Raw genomic sequence first — 15,536 nt, 5'->3', positions numbered from 1 at the left:
AGAAGGAGACTCCACCACACTCCTTGAAGATAGCCTGGCTGGTTGATAGGGGATCAAACACTTGTTTCACTTATTATAAAGCACATCAATCTCTGACATTTGTCTTCTGGGTTTCTGGGTTCTCTCACAGCTACAATAAACCTACCATTATGGACTGGTCATGTCTTCGTCAGAGGGCAAATGGGCAAAGTTAGCAGGGGATCAAATACTTTCCCCCCTCACTGTAGCATCAATGGTACATCAATTTATTGTTTTATCTCTCTGTAAACCACTTTGAGGGTTTTAAAATATATAATCAAGTAGTGTACAATTTTTAGAAATGGAAATAAATAAAAAGATAAATTATTCCTGGGGGGAAGGAAAAAATAGTCTAGTCAAGTCATGGATTCATGTTTGCAAGTTCAATCAAAGTTGTAAACTAGCATTATTTATTTTTCATTTATTTAATAAATTTGTACACCACTCTTCATTTGTAGATCTCAAGGCAGTTCGCAACATAAAAATACAATATAAAAAACACAAAGTACATAGTAAAAATTAAACATGTCATGGGGGATTTGTTTCCCCACCCACACTGGGCTCTAAATTGTATATAGATATGTAACTAACATTGTGGAGGCGATATCAGAATTCTCAACACTGCTAATATAACTTGGGATCTGAGACAACCAATCTCCCTTAAAACATCTCCCCCTCCCCAATAATTACTGTACTGCCTGGCATTCTCACAAGTGCTGGTAGGTGTGCGCTTACATTTCTTGAAAAGTGATTGACAGTTCAAGAATCAAGCTAGCTTTTAATGGCAAACTTGTGCATCATCATCATCATCATCTGGACCAGATCAACAGCCCAGCTGTTCCAGCATCTTGTTCTTGCAGTGGCCAACCTGTTTCTAACAACTGATATTCAGAAGCATGCTGCCTTCAATAATAGCCATGACGACTCTGCTCTGTGCCTAACAGCCACTGGTAGCCTTATCCTCCATAACTTTGTCTAATCATCTTTTAAAGCTATCCAGATTGGTATTCCAGATAATCTTTCCTCACTGCACTGCTACCGGTAGCTACTCTGTCAGCTACTCTGCTAGGGAGTTGGACATGTTAAATCTCTTTCATTCTGCCAGATAAGAAAAATATTGTCTTTTCCATCAAAATTGTTTAGTTCTCATTAATTATTATGAAATGTCCAAGCAAATAATTTTACATAGAGAAAATGGAATGTGCATGCAGCAGTAAAGAAGTGTGAATGTTGCACATATAAACAAATAGGCAAGGAGGAGCAAAATAAATAGCAAATAAATAGATCCATTCATAGCTTTTTTTGTGCTAGGACTCGGAGTCTTTTGTTGGTAGGGAAAGGTAGTACAGGATTAGAAAAAAAAGCAAAGGAACTCACCACCATAAGGTGAGGGCAGGCAGAGAGAAGGAAGACAATGCTTATATCTAAGATCCCTCCCCCCCCCAAAAAAATATCCCCATTCTCTGGTGATTCAAGGTGTATCTCGTTTTTATTATGGAATGGTCTTTTAAATCCACAGGCTGCACTGCTCTGGCAGCCAAAATCATCAAGAGTTATATCTCTTTGGAGTTGTTGTTTTCAACCCTCTAATCTCATGTTCCAATAAAGAAAGATTACCAACTGTCCTTGAAAAAGAAGTTAAATATTCACTTCTCATTTAGGACTTTTGACCTCAAGACAAAAACACCAGCTTCAACAATAATTCAAGTGCAGAATACTGTGTGATCATGCCAAGCGTCCAGCCCCCCCCCCCAAAATATTTGTTATGTTATAACTGCATTGGTTTGTGGTCTTTACAAACCATGATTTAGCCTTCAAGCTATGCTGAATCTCAGGTTTATGCAGATTCTCTATTTAGAGATAATCTTTTAGAGCTCTCCCCCCCCCCCGGTTTTATTTCATTTTTATTACTTGATTACTTTGCAAAACAGTTGTTGAACTCTTGCCAGTTTTGTACAATTCTATCTCTTATGTATCCTCAAAGATACTCAACAGCACAATGCTACTATGAAATACAGTATACCCACCTACTACTGAAAACAAGGCCAAAGTATTAATTGGAGACCAAGTAGCATTGTGCTGTTGAGTATCTTTGAGTTCACTCAATGCTACTTCCCAGCAAACTATGCTAAAGTTTCTTAAATAGAAATGAGGGAGGGAGATGTCGTCGTGCCACTCCTTGGTGTGTGGAGTGCCGTAGGGCGCAATCCTCTCCCCAATGCTTCTAAACATCTTTATGTGCCCCCTTGCCAGGATTGTCCGGAGCTTTGGGCTGGGTTGTCACCAATATGCTGATGACACTCAGCTCTATCTGCTGATGGATGGCCACCATGCCTGCCAAGTCTCTCGTGGAGAAATCCGGGATTGGCAGCCGCGCGACAACGGAAGTTGCGTAGACGCAACTTCTGGTGTCGCTTTGCCCATCTATGGGCACCGAAAACAGCCGGTGCTGGAGCCGGAAGTCGCATCTACGCATGTCCAGAAGTGCGTAGACGCAACTCCCGGTGCCAGCGCCGGCCATTTTCGGTGCCCATAGATGGGCAAAGCGACACCGGAAGTTGCGTCTACGCACTTCCGGACATGCATAGATGCAACTTCCGGCACCGGCCATTTTCTGGTGCCCATAGATGGGCAAAGCGGCGCCAGAAAAATGGCCGCCGACAGGAGCCAAAATAAGGGAGATTAACAGGAGAGGAGCTGAAACGGGAGACCGCCGGGAAACGGTAAGGAAAAACGGGGGGGTTTCCCGGGAAATACGGGGTACTTGGCAGCTATGATGGCCACACTGACTCAGCCCCGGACACACTGACCAGATGCTTGGATGCTGTGGCTGGATGGCTTCGTGGGAGCCGATTGAAACTAAATCCTTCAAAGACAGAGGTCCTTTGGCTGGGTCGGGATGGCATGGGGATGAGGGGTCAACTCTCTACTTTTGCGGGGGCCAATTAGTGCCAGTACCTTCCGTTAAGCGTTTGGGTGTAATTCTTGACACCTCCCTTTCCATGGAGGCGCAGGTTACAGCAACAGCTAAGGCGACATTTTTCCATCTTTGCCGCATTAAGCAGTTGGTCCCTTACCTCTCCCACCCCGATCTGGCCACAGTGATCCACGCAACAGGCACCTCCAGGCTTGACTACTGTAATTTGCTCTATCCAGGGCTGCCCCTGAAACTGTCCCAGAAACTCCAGCGGGTGCAGGATGCTGCAGCGAGGCTCCTCACGGGGTCCCTGCCATGGGAGCATATTCATCCAGTGCTTTTCCAGCTGCACTGGCTCCCGGTGGAGTAGAGGGTCAGATTTAAGGTGCTGGTTTTGACCTTTAAAGCCCTTCATGGCCTAGGACCCTCGTACCTACGGGACCACCTTTCCCGGTATGCCCCACAGAGGACTTTAAGGTCCATAAATAGCAACACCTTAGAGATCCCAGGCCCTAAGGAAGTCAGATTAGCCTCAACCAGAGCCAGGGACTTTTCAACATTGGCTCCAGCCTGGTGGAACGTGCTGTCTCATGAGACCAGGGCCCTGCAGGATTTGTTCTCTTTCTGCAGGGCCTGTAAGACAGAGTTGTTCTGCCTGGCCTTTGGCCTGGAATCAACTTAATCCCCTCCCCCTTTTTCCTTTTCTGATGAGGCTGCATTTTAAATGTTGTATTTAATCTTGTTTTTAAGATGTATTTTAATTAACTGTTTTATATTTGGTGTTAGCCGCCCTGAGCCTGGTCCTGGCTGGGGAGGGCGGGGTATAAATAAAATTATTATTATTATTATTATTATTATTATTATTATTATTATTAAATAATGATTCTATAGAAAACTTGAAATTAATGGGAGATATATAATCATATGCAAGAAGAATTAAAGGGGGGAAGGGAAACCAGAGGGGGCGGGGGGAGTCATTAAATGCAAATTTGGATTGGATATGTATAAACAAAAGAAAAATTATTTTGAAAATTGAAAAATGAAATATTAAAAGGAAAAAAGAAAACTTGTGATCCACACACAAGTATAGTAAGCAATTCCATCCACAGTTAGAGTTTTCTATGTTGCCTCTGCTGAATCCACAGTGCTAGAGACAAGTCAATGTTTTCATTGCCTCTTCAGCAGTAGGAAGCACAGTAACAGAACTTCCATGCAAGATTCTCTCCAGGCGTGCATTTTGTTTATTCAGACTGTGCCATAGTTTCTAGCTACACAAGAATAATGTATCACATGCTACATTTTCTTGTGAACACAAACCCAGAAGAAGATCATTTAGAAGACTATTAACATGACTTCACAGCAAAACATCTGAATGAAATGTTAGTACACTCTGAAGTTCCTTTTTGTATTTAGCAATTAAATATGCATAGCAATTTTTCCAGTCCTAGATAAGTGTCTTACCTGATCAATATCCAGCACAACCAATGCTTGTTATTCCTATTCACAGCAAAACTTAAATTTCCTTCAACTCAATTTATTTCTCCCACTCCCCTGTCAATTTCATCTCTCAGCTGTTTTCTTCCTCTCCTGCATAAGAATGCCAGTGCCCTCCTCCAGCTCCCCCCCATCCCCGCTCTTCCTGCATCTGCACAGCTGCAGCCTCCAAACCATCTGTAGCCCCCTGCACGATTCATTACAAAATACAAACAGACCACAATTATTTACAAGTTGAAAAGCTAACATCTGTTTGTGGAAGAAACTGCACAAGAATGAATTCTTCTTCTGGGCTAAAGATAAAAAACGATACTATGTCCTTTCACTGGAATTCTTTCCTGCTTTTACTGCCAATGCATTGCATCACTCATTGTTAATACAATATTGGGAAAGAATACACATATTTAATACAACAATTCATATCAGTGTCTTCTTCCTTGCTTGGTTATACACTTTATACATGAACGCGTTTTGTGCTGCATTTTCTCAGCAGTAGATATAGAAGCATGTATGCTTTCTCATTCTCTCTCTGGTCAACACTTGCATGTTCTGGCAACACAGAGGAAAGGAGGGAGAGGAGTCTTACTAGCACCTGCTCTCCTCTTCTTCCCCTCACCTGTATTTATGTATACAGAACAGTGCAAGTTAAGTTAAAATAGCTCATAAAGGTTTTCAAGAATATAACCTATTCAACATATATCTACTTAAATAAAAAAGAAATAAAGCTATTTATTTAAGTATTTATAAACCACACATTCATAGGAAACATAACAAGGCCAGGGCCGTCTTACCCATAGGCTTCCACAGCATTGGAGAACAGAAAGAAGGGAACAGAATGAGTGCAGAAGCTTCTGGAGCTGCTTAAGAAGTTGGAGCAGCCAAATGAACAGCTCCACATTTGCAGCACTGAGTGGCAGCCCCAAGCAGCTCCTCAGCAACACCCCATCAGCTCTTCTCCTTAGCAACAGATGCCGCCGACTGTGCCTCTGGCCGACACCCTTCAAGAGTTGCTGCCTAGGATGTTTCGGCACATGCATCTTCTGGTACCATGCTACTGCCCGGCAGGGCAGTACGGCAGTACGGCAGCAAAAGAGGCATGTATTTTGGTGCCATGCTGCCCAGGGTGAGATGTTAGGCACCAAACAATGGCACCTGGACATCTGCACTGCCTCTGCCTCGCAAAAGGGCGGCTGCCAGTCACAAAATGAGACTGGCGCTGGGCTAATTTTGAACGCTGTGAGTGAGCCAACAACAAAATAAGAATTGAATTCTTGAGCTGATGTGAAACAAAACAGATCAGGAGTTATGATATTATAAAAAATACTATTTTGTTAACTTATACCTATTCAAGCAATTATATCTGTAATAGTTTCTTTCCACAGTGCCTTAAAGAAATCAGAGTGGTTTGCATAATATACAAAATGCAAATTTTACTTACCATTTACAACAGATTCTTGGAAAACTGGAAACAAAAACTGTATCCATAATATGTTTCCCTTCCATTTTCTTGGTAGACTTGCTTGTTGTTAGATTCACCATGAATTCTGGATTTCTAGTGTTTTCACTTCAAAAGAAAAAGAGTACTGCATAAGATAAACAGATCATGAAAAGGGGGCTCTTAAATGCAGCTAAGGCACATGCAAACTTCCGCAAGTCTGTTGCCCCTCCCCCAAACTTTAATAAGGTATGTCTATTACCAGGGCCGTCTTAAGCATATCTGGCGCCCTGGTGCGAAGATTGCTCCGGCGCCCCCCCCCCCGCGCTTTGTTTCCCAGCGCGGGCACAGCGCAGCGCAGCTGCCACAGGCTCAGCCGCGCGGCGCCCCCCTGGCGGCCCGGCACCCTGTGCCACCCAGCCTTGCCATAGGGCCGGCCCTGTCTATTACTATCCAATCTACCAACCATACTTTCAAAAAATCTAATCAGCAAGTAAGTTATTAGTCCCCTATATTAAGATCTATACAAGCAGATACTAGATATCAAGAACAAGCCTAGTTTTATCAATTTGCCCAAGGCTTTTGTCTAAGTATCTTTAATTTTAGCTCTCTGAGCAAAGTGGAGACTTCAAAGCTCTTTGGGACTACAGCTCAATACACATGGCTATTATATAAAGATTTCAACTATATCTTGAATATTGTATAATTGCTTAAACAGTGCATTAAAAGTTGTGCTCTAAGCAGTTGTTTTCTTCCCATTTTTAACTTTTGCTAAGTACAGTATCTTCAAGATTTATAATAAAAAAATTCCTTCAGTAGCACCTTAAAGACCAACTAAGTTTATATTTTGGTATGAGCTTTCGTGTGCATTTTTTTATTTTGCTTCGACTCAGACCAACACGGCTACCTACCTGTTCAAGATTTATGTGCATGAGATCACTATTATTTCCTCCTATGAGCTCTCCTGCAAGGGAGCCTAGGAAAGCTTTTTATCTTTCAGAGGACCTGCCCCTTCCAGGTAGATATTCTCTCAACCTTTTATGGCTATACCAAAAAGTTTTATTTGTTTAAGTTATGTGACTCATATTGCTGCAACTGAATAAATATTCCAGCCTTTCCTTACATTTTCTCCTATGTATACTATTTCTAAGGTTGCCATTTCCACCCTTAGACTTCATCCTGTGCATTTAACAGTCCAGCTCACGCAAAAAATGAGAAAATGAAATATTTCGTGGCATGGGGGAAAAGTTATGAGGAAAAACCCATCAGCTTAATTTCTATATGCCAGGCTGCTGGTAAATGCATAGGACTAGGGCCAAGGAAAGAGGTGGCAAACAAAGAAAAAGTCCATGTTCAGAATAAAAATTGGGAAAAGATAAGATTAGCAATCCTGGTGAATGGAAATGACACAGTGGCCAAGAATGAAAATTAACAATGAAAATTAAGAAAAATGACTGATTGTTGACTTTAAAGTAGTATTATGCTTAGATGCAACCACCCAAATATCCAATGCAGCATAATTTGGCTGTGTTTTTACTACACTGTTACTTGCCCAAGGCTTACAGATAGTAGTATGTTATTTAAACTAAAATAATTGTATTTCTAAAAACAATGTTTTCTGACACCTTAAAGATTAATATCCTTGACAATCTAAATTAGCATATTTAGTTTACTGTAATTAGTTAATATTACCTTTATTTAGTTTTTTAAAAGCTAAAAACTTTTGAAATATCAGACCAAGCTTGCCTAATACTGTATTTGCAATTGGTAGACGTGGTGAGAACAATATGAAATGAAGAAAAGTAAAGCTTGTTATAACTATGCTATTAACTACACCAGTGGTTTTCAACCAGTGTGCCTTGGCACCCTGGGGTGCTTTGAATGATGGTTAATAATAATAATAATATATTTTTTATACCCTGCCACTCTGGGCAGCTCCCAACCGAATGTTAAAAACACAATACAGCATTAAACATTAACAACTTCCCTAAACAGTGCTGCCTTCAGATGTCTTTTAAAAGTAAGATAGTTGCTTATTTCCTCCTCTGATGCCCTCTTGCATCTCTGCCTCCCAAAGGCTTGCACAGCTGTTTGTTGCAGCAGCCATGGCTACAAGCTGCCCAGGCGAATGGTGCCTTGGGCTGGCCAGGGGGTGCTTCCCAGGCCCCTGTGGGGCAGTGTGAGGAGGCCCCTCTCTTTGGGGCAGGTGAGGAGGCAGCAGCAGCTGTCCAGAGGACTCCAAGGAGAGGGAAGAGGAGAACACTCCACAAGGGAAGGTGTTTGAAAAAGGGTGAGAGGCTGCCAGCTCTGCAGGCAAGGGGTCACATAACTGGGCTCCTGAGCCCCACTGGGGTGCCACAAAAGGAATGTAGTTGGTCAAGGGAGCCGTGGACTCAAAATACGGTAGGTTGAAAACGACTCAACTATTCTAGTTAATAAACTAGAAGCTATCAGCATGCGACAGTGGCCACACCCTGGGAATGGATTCAACAGGCTGGCTACACCAGGTGAGGGTAGCCAATGGGTCTCAAACCCTCAGTGAGATATGGACTCCCCTGCATGGGAAGACAGGCTCCAGCAGATTGAGCGAACAAGACCAAGAGTGGGTCCAACAGTCAAGAAAACGGATTCTGCACACACTGTACAGTCATACCTTGGTTTAAGTCCACTGCAGTTTGAGTACTCTTGGTTTGAGTACTCCACAGCCCTGGAAGTGTACTTCCGGGTTCCGTGGCGCGCGCATGCACAGAAGTGCTCAATCGGCGCTTCGCGCATGCGCGGAAGAGGCGCTCCATTTAAGTACTGCTTGGGGAGCAAACAGCTCCCCAGAACCAATTGTGTCCTTAAACCGAGGTACCACTGTAGAGGGAAGTGAGGGGCAGATGGGGCTCATCAACCTGGGAAGGTAGCCCAACTAGGAGAAGGAAAACTCTGGTCCTAAACCTCTTCCACCTTGTGGCTATACTCAAGGTTAACTATGGGGGGAAATCCATACCTGCTGCCTCTTTGGGAGAATAAAAGGCTTAGGAGTAAACCCTACATAAATCCAAACAAGACAATTGGATGGCGTCTTGTACACCTCCTTCTGGCAACTGCTGCAGCCAAGCTGATGCCAAACACCTTGCTCTGCTTTCCTTTGGACCGCATCAGCAGGACCGAGAGGGTCTTGTTGCCTGGCCTCCAGACACACTGCCCAGGCTTGCGCCCCAGGGAAGTCACTTTGGTGCTCCTAATGCAGTAGTTTGACTTCAGCCCTGGAGGCCCACTCCATCGCCTCTCAAGACAGATGGATGCCAACAACTGTGCCCTTTTGGTTAATAATAATACAAGAGATGGTCACCTTAAAGTCAGTTTCAAAGTGTCCTGGCAAATCTGTGTCCATTTCAGTCTAATCTTAAGGCAAAATAATAAATGGAGTCAAATCTGACATGAAGCAAGGCAGTACTGAAAAAGCAGTAGGGACATCTTTCAACTTCCAGGGCACTTGACTGTGTAACTGACCTTAAAGTGGTCATTCTTAAACAAAGCAATTTGAAACACTTTGCATTGACCAGAATAATACTTTGCATTGACGTGGACTGTAGACAACAAAAGCTTACGTCATGAGCAATAATAAATTTGTTTAGGGGGATAGCCTACAACTTAGTTGAATATCACCCAGTCTTTAAGATGCCACAAGACTTTTTGTTGCTTTTGCTGTCACACAGCTATCCCTCTGGAAATTGTTACATTTCTAAAGCTGAAATTGTGCAACAAAACTATATTTATCTCACCAACAAATACCCACAGTCCTGAGAACCACAATTACTTATGTTCAAACATTTCTCCAGCTGGACTCTTCCACCCTTTATAAGTCTCAGTTACGGGAAATAGCTTTTACAATGAATATTCCTCATACACAAATCCCTGTTTCAATTTCATATATTTACATCACTATATCTATCAATCATACACTTTATCAAAGTCATAGCTAACCTTAGAAGACACAACAGAAAAACTCTGCAACATATAGGAAATATAATTAAAAATATTATTTGTTGTTCTTTACTAAAAACTAAAGGCCTGAAGGTTAAGGGGTGATATGATAGCCATGTTCAAATATATAAAAGGATGTCATATAGAGGAGGGAGAAAGATTGTTTTCTGCTGCTCCAGAGAAGCGGACACGGAGCAATGGATTCAAACTACAAGAAAGAAGATTCCACCTAAACATTAGGAAGAACCTCCTGACTTTAAGAGCTGTTCGACAGTGGAATTTGCTGCCAAGGAGTGTGGTGGAGTCTCCTTCTTTGGAGGTCTTTAAGCAGAGGCTTGACAGCCATCTGTCAGGAATGCTTTGATGGTGTTTCCTGCTTGGCAGGGGGTTGGACTGGATGGCCCTTGGGGTCTCTTCCAACTCTATGATTCCATGATTCTATGATTCTAAAACTTGTCAGAAATTATAACAAGCTATGCAGTAGTTCTTCCAATTTGCATTTTTTTCTTCTCTGTGGAAATATTAACAGCATTCTACAAGTCAAAAATCTCACAATGAATACACACCTAGTCACAAGAGGCCTAAATTTAAAAATGACCTGAATAAATCCTATCTCTTATACACCCATCCCAAAGGGGGAAAAACAAATGGAAATTTAGGCTTAAAGGTTGAGAGCAAAAGCTGGAAGGTATAAGATTCTAAGTAAGTAACAGACAATTCTTACATTTAAATTAACTCCTACAACAAATTAAAGAAAATATTTGAAACATTACTTTCATTTACTCACTACAACAAGCTTTTTATTTCTCCACAACTAATCTTTCCATGTTGGATTTAAATCTCAACAGGTAAATTAAAGCAGATTAATAAAGTGTATTTTCTGCAAAGTTTCCCATCTAGAATTACATCAAAACAACCCATCACAATTGGGTCCACAGCTACATTTATTCCAATACAAAAACTTTGTAATTCACATTATATTAATGAAAAAGGCAAGGGTGAAAAAGTAGCAAATAGTTAATGCAGGCACCCCCAAACTGCGGCCCTCCAGATGTTTTGGCCTACAACTCCCATGATCCCTAGCTAACAGGACCAGTGGTCGGGGAAGATTGGAATTGAATTCCAAAACATCTGGAGGGCCGATGTTTGGGGATGCCTGAGTTAATGTTTAAAAGTAAAGCAAGCAGGTTTAACATAATCTATCCACACAAATCCTCAATTCCAAAATCCCTACCTCCATCTTATGCAGGGCACAAGTAATTTGGCAAGATTCCTCCTCCCACGTCCCATGATAACTATCCCAGGCTTTCCCAAAATGGAAAGTGGGGGAGGGGAAGGAGAGAAGGAATATCCTATGTACTTGCATCATAGAAAGCAGGAGAGTCACCAAGGTCAGTATCAGATTCACCCAAACACATTTTGCTAACATAAGATGAACAATATGCCTCTTAACACAGAAAGATCACCAATGAAAGTGTTGTTGCCACATGTTAAAACTCATAATTAGATGCTTTTGCAGCCCAATCTTTCTAGCGTTTACCTGGTAATAAACGCCACTAAAATGATGGAGCAGCCTTCATTATTTATGCATTGTACAGCATAAGTTCCAAGCATAGCTGCCAAGTTTTCCCTTTTCTCACGAGGAAGCCTATTCAGCATAAGGGAAAATCCCTTTAAAAAGGGGATAACTTGGCAGCTATGGTTCCAAGTATAGTATAGTATAGTATAGTATAGTATAGTATAGTATAGTATAGTATAGTATAGTATAGTATAGTATAGTATAGCACAGCAATGTATTTCATCTACAAAGTGTAGATACAACCTACTAAGGTGTAATACTAACTCCAGTTATGAGTTGAAGGCTGGGTATAAGTGTCAGCTTACAACTGATAATTCAGATAAAATGGTAATTTTGTCAAGCTTTGCCACCTAATGCCATTTGGCAGAAATACTACATTTTAATAAAATAAATTATATTCATCAATCCACCCAAGAGTAACAAGTTATTGCTTTCAGTTATCTTTCTGAAAATAAACTGCACTGCAGATTTTTTTAAAAAAAATGATACATGAGCCTACTTGTTATTTTTATGTCCTTCCAATGCCCTGGATACTTTTAGGACTACACTCTCAATAATTTGGGGGGAGGGGAGTGGGGTAAAAAATCAGGTAACCCTGCAGGTTAGAATAGAAACATTTTTCCTTGTCAAACCACATAAATCCCAATTTTGGCAGCAAGGCCTCCTGCTTTGTGGGTATGGATAGCTTCCAACTATTGTTTATGTCAGGGACACAACTGTTTTACACTCATCTCAAGGATAACACTATCACCCATCCAAGACAACATAAATACCCCAGCTACATTGGTGTGCACATGGCCCACATCCAAAACCAAAGAAATACTTCACATATTACAGAAAGAATTACCACCTAGATTGTTGATGGCAGCTTCTTACAAGATCTTTCTTTTGCGCCAACCTCTATATTACTCTTTTATAGATATTTTAAGGCCCTTTACAGGCAGTTTCTTTTTAACCACCCCAGCCTTCGGCTAGGATACAGGGAGCAGTCTACTAACACAAAGTCCAAGAGTGTGATCAAATGCAATTACATCATCCCAGCCTGAGCTTTTGATTCAGAAGAACTGATACAGATCACAGATCACTGTTCCCCACGTCATCTTGAGGAGGAGTTCCGCGAAACTCAATAATTTATATTATCCTAAAATTGTCTAGCCAATAAAAATATGTAAGATACCGGTTTTGTTAGCCTATCACATTGGTACCGCACCCTTCCTTTAATGAGTTCAGGGAGGCATACACAAATGTAGGTTGCCATAAAAAAAATTCCTTCAGTAGCACCTTAAAGACCAACTAAGTTTTTATTTTGGCATGAGCTTTCGTGTGCATGCACACTCATACTTTATCCTCGCAACAAGCATGCAAGGCTGGTTAGGCTGAGAGGGAGTGATCGGCCCAAGGTCACCTGCCGAGTTTCATAGCTGAGCAGGGATCTGAACTGTGACCCCTTGATTCCTGAGACCAGGAAGAAGGTGGGGCGGGGAAAATCCACACTTTTATCACCACTAATCCCTGCACAACTTGCAAATAGCTCTGAAGACTTTTTAAAAGTGTGAAATAAATAATAATTACTAAGAGATCTTGACCTAGTTTAACCCATTTTAACAAGAATATTGTTGGGACATTTTCACCTCAAGCTGTTTATGCAATGCCATTAGAGTATATGGACTTTACAAGGTGACAAAAATGGAGTTTACACTCGGCATTTAGACAAAAAAAGGCGAAGAACAAATAAGACAAAGTTACTTATGCTGCACTTTGGTTTTATTTGAAAGGGAGGAATAAGTAGCCAAACTAAAACACAGGGTTTCCACTTTGTAATCTGAGGATTCCTATACTCTGCAGTCTTTGACAGGCAGGAATTCAACATGTACAGCTTTCCCTTCCCAGGTGAAACTTTCCCAATTGCTACACCTGTTGCATTTCTTCTTGACTACAAAGTTTGAAGGGAAGCAGACAGCCCAACATCCCTTCTTACTTCTGTTCCTATTAGAGTTCCTCCTTCCCAAAGGAAGGAAGGGAGCTTAGAAGCGGGAGGAAAGGCGGCTACGAACCTAGTAGTGGGGAGCAAAGGATACACATACCATGTAACAAAACTGATAGGCAGAAATTAAAGCAGTGCCAATTTCCTCCGCCTGGAAACGCTGCACCGACGAGAAGCTTCACTTGATGGCTTTTTTCACAAGTTGTTGGAGGCACGGAAGGGGTGCGCCAGAGGCCTTTCACGTGTCCACGCACTACACAGCAACCACCTTGCCTTTCCCGCAGCTTTTATATAAATAAGTGAGGAAAGAAGGTCACATGCGCACTTCTTTAACTCGCCTGACAGACAGCGATTCAACAACTAGAGCTCCTCCTCTTTCCGCCTGCCTGCCTGCCCGGAGAGATCGGCTGCACAGGAGAACTTCACTTGTTGAATGTATACCTTGGAGACGCGGTTTAAATGGACAAAGGAGCCGTTGCAGAAAAAGGCGAAGAAGCCCCTCCTGCTGCTCTCGCCCGGCGACCGCCTTCCCCGCTCGCTGCGCTTTCTGCGCGTCGCGCTTCCGCAAATGAAGAAGGTCGCGCACACCTGGCCGCGGCCAGAGCAAGGACGGAGGCTTCGGCCGGCTCCTTCGCGGGGCTCAGGACCTCCTCGCTCTCGGTCCCCTCAGCCGCCGCGGGCGCCGCTGGAGCAGCTCCGAGTGCCCTGCCTGGTACAGCCGGGGGCGCCGCGCGCTCCAGCCAGCTGGCCGCTTCCCAGGAGGAGGAGGAGCCGGGGGGGTTGGGGGTCCGACCTCGCCTCGTCCCCTCTCGCAACTCTGCCAGGGGCCGCCGTTGAGTGGCAGGTACCGGAAATGAGGTCGCCGTGTACATACAAGCACACATACCCAGCACACGCCCGCACACACCTCCTGCCACGGCCGGCTGCGATTGGGCAGGGAAGGAGAGGAGGACGGGCAAAGCGAGCAAGCGCCGCGGGGGAGAAGCCGGAGGGGAGCCAGGCGCTGAGGAAGCAGGGAGGGACACATGGACTCCAATGGCCGCGCACCCTCCCCTCGCCGGACGGGCGGCCCAGGAGGGTCGGGCGGGAAGGTCCCAGGCGCGTGAGGCGGGGGCGAAGCCAAGAGGCGTCGCTTGGGCAGCCAGTTCCGCGGGAGACGCGGCGCCCCAGAAAGCAACTCCGGCAGGAGGCCTCAGCACAGCAGGGCAGAAAATGGTTTCAGTTGTAGAATCATAGAATCATAGAGTTGGAAGAGACCACAAGCAGGAAACACCATCAAAGCATTCTTGACACATGCCTGTCAAGCCTCTGCTTAAAGACCCCCAAAGAAGGAGACTCCACCACACTCCTTGGCAGCAAGTTCCACTGCCAAACAGCTCTTACTGTCAGGAGGTTCTTCCTAATGTTGAGGTGGAATCTTCTTTCCTGTAGTTTGAATCCATTGCTCCGTGTCCGCTTCTCTGGAGCAGGAGAAAATAATCTTTCTCCCTCCTCTATATGACATCCTTTTATATATTTGAACATGGCTATCATATCACAACATTTGACCCAGCCCTCTATCTCAGCATCTATGCCCAGCCACCAGACGTAGATGCATAGATGCTCTATCTATGCATCTATGCATCTATCTATGCATCTATGCCCAGCCACCAGATGTAGCTAGGAGCCAGTGCCTTCATCCATACTATTCCCCAGGGGTCCCCAGACTTACCGGGCTTCGGGCCGGAGAGTAGGGGAGTGCGCGCGCAGCGGGCCGGAGGGCGGGGAGTGCGCGCCCGTGCGCATGCGCACACATACACGTTCGGGGGGAAATCGCCGAAAATCGCTTGTGCGCATGCGTATGGGCCTCCCCCGCCCCGGAAGTGCATCGGAAATGACCTCTTCTGGGTCGGGAGAGGCCCATACGCATGCGCACAAAGGATTTTCGGCGATTTTTTGCTGATTTTGAAGATCGGCGCGCGCTGTAAGAGCGGGCGGCGGCAGCGGGCGGCGGGGGGCGGCGCGGGCCGGATTGGGAGGCTAATTTGGCCGCATCCGGCTCGGGGGCCATAGTCTGGGGACCCCTGCTATTCCCATATGAAATAAGTGCAGGCCTTCTAAGACCTTTCTTCTGAGCGGGGGGGGGGACGACGAC

At 44.0% G+C, this 15,536-nt stretch overlaps 1 protein-coding gene across 7 annotated transcripts in view; it reads right to left on the bottom strand.

Moving 5' to 3' along the window:
• Positions 1-14,244, bottom strand: part of PPARA (peroxisome proliferator activated receptor alpha) — a 32,040-nt gene extending 17,796 nt beyond the window's left edge. For 2 of the 7 annotated variants that reach the window (XM_088669966.1, XM_088669964.1), the window contains exons 1-2: positions 13,844-14,221; positions 5,868-5,993 (exon numbers count right to left, since the gene is read on the bottom strand). The gene's annotated coding sequence lies outside the window, so the exon portion shown is untranslated. Of the gene's footprint in view, positions 1-5,867; positions 5,994-13,502 lie in introns of all 7 variants that reach the window. The other 5 variants (XM_035137564.3, XM_035137567.3, XM_035137565.3 and 2 more) reach the window with 4 other exon arrangements.
• Between the last annotated feature and the right edge of the window lie 1,292 nt (positions 14,245-15,536).

The sequence above is a fragment of the Zootoca vivipara genome, chromosome 5 (assembly GCF_965207765.1).
Source record: "Zootoca vivipara chromosome 5, rZooViv2.hap1.1, whole genome shotgun sequence".
In the NCBI taxonomy this organism is placed as follows: Eukaryota; Metazoa; Chordata; class Lepidosauria; order Squamata; family Lacertidae; genus Zootoca; species Zootoca vivipara.
The sequence above is the reverse complement of the archived record's forward strand: the minus strand, read 5'-3'. Positions and strand labels throughout refer to the sequence as shown.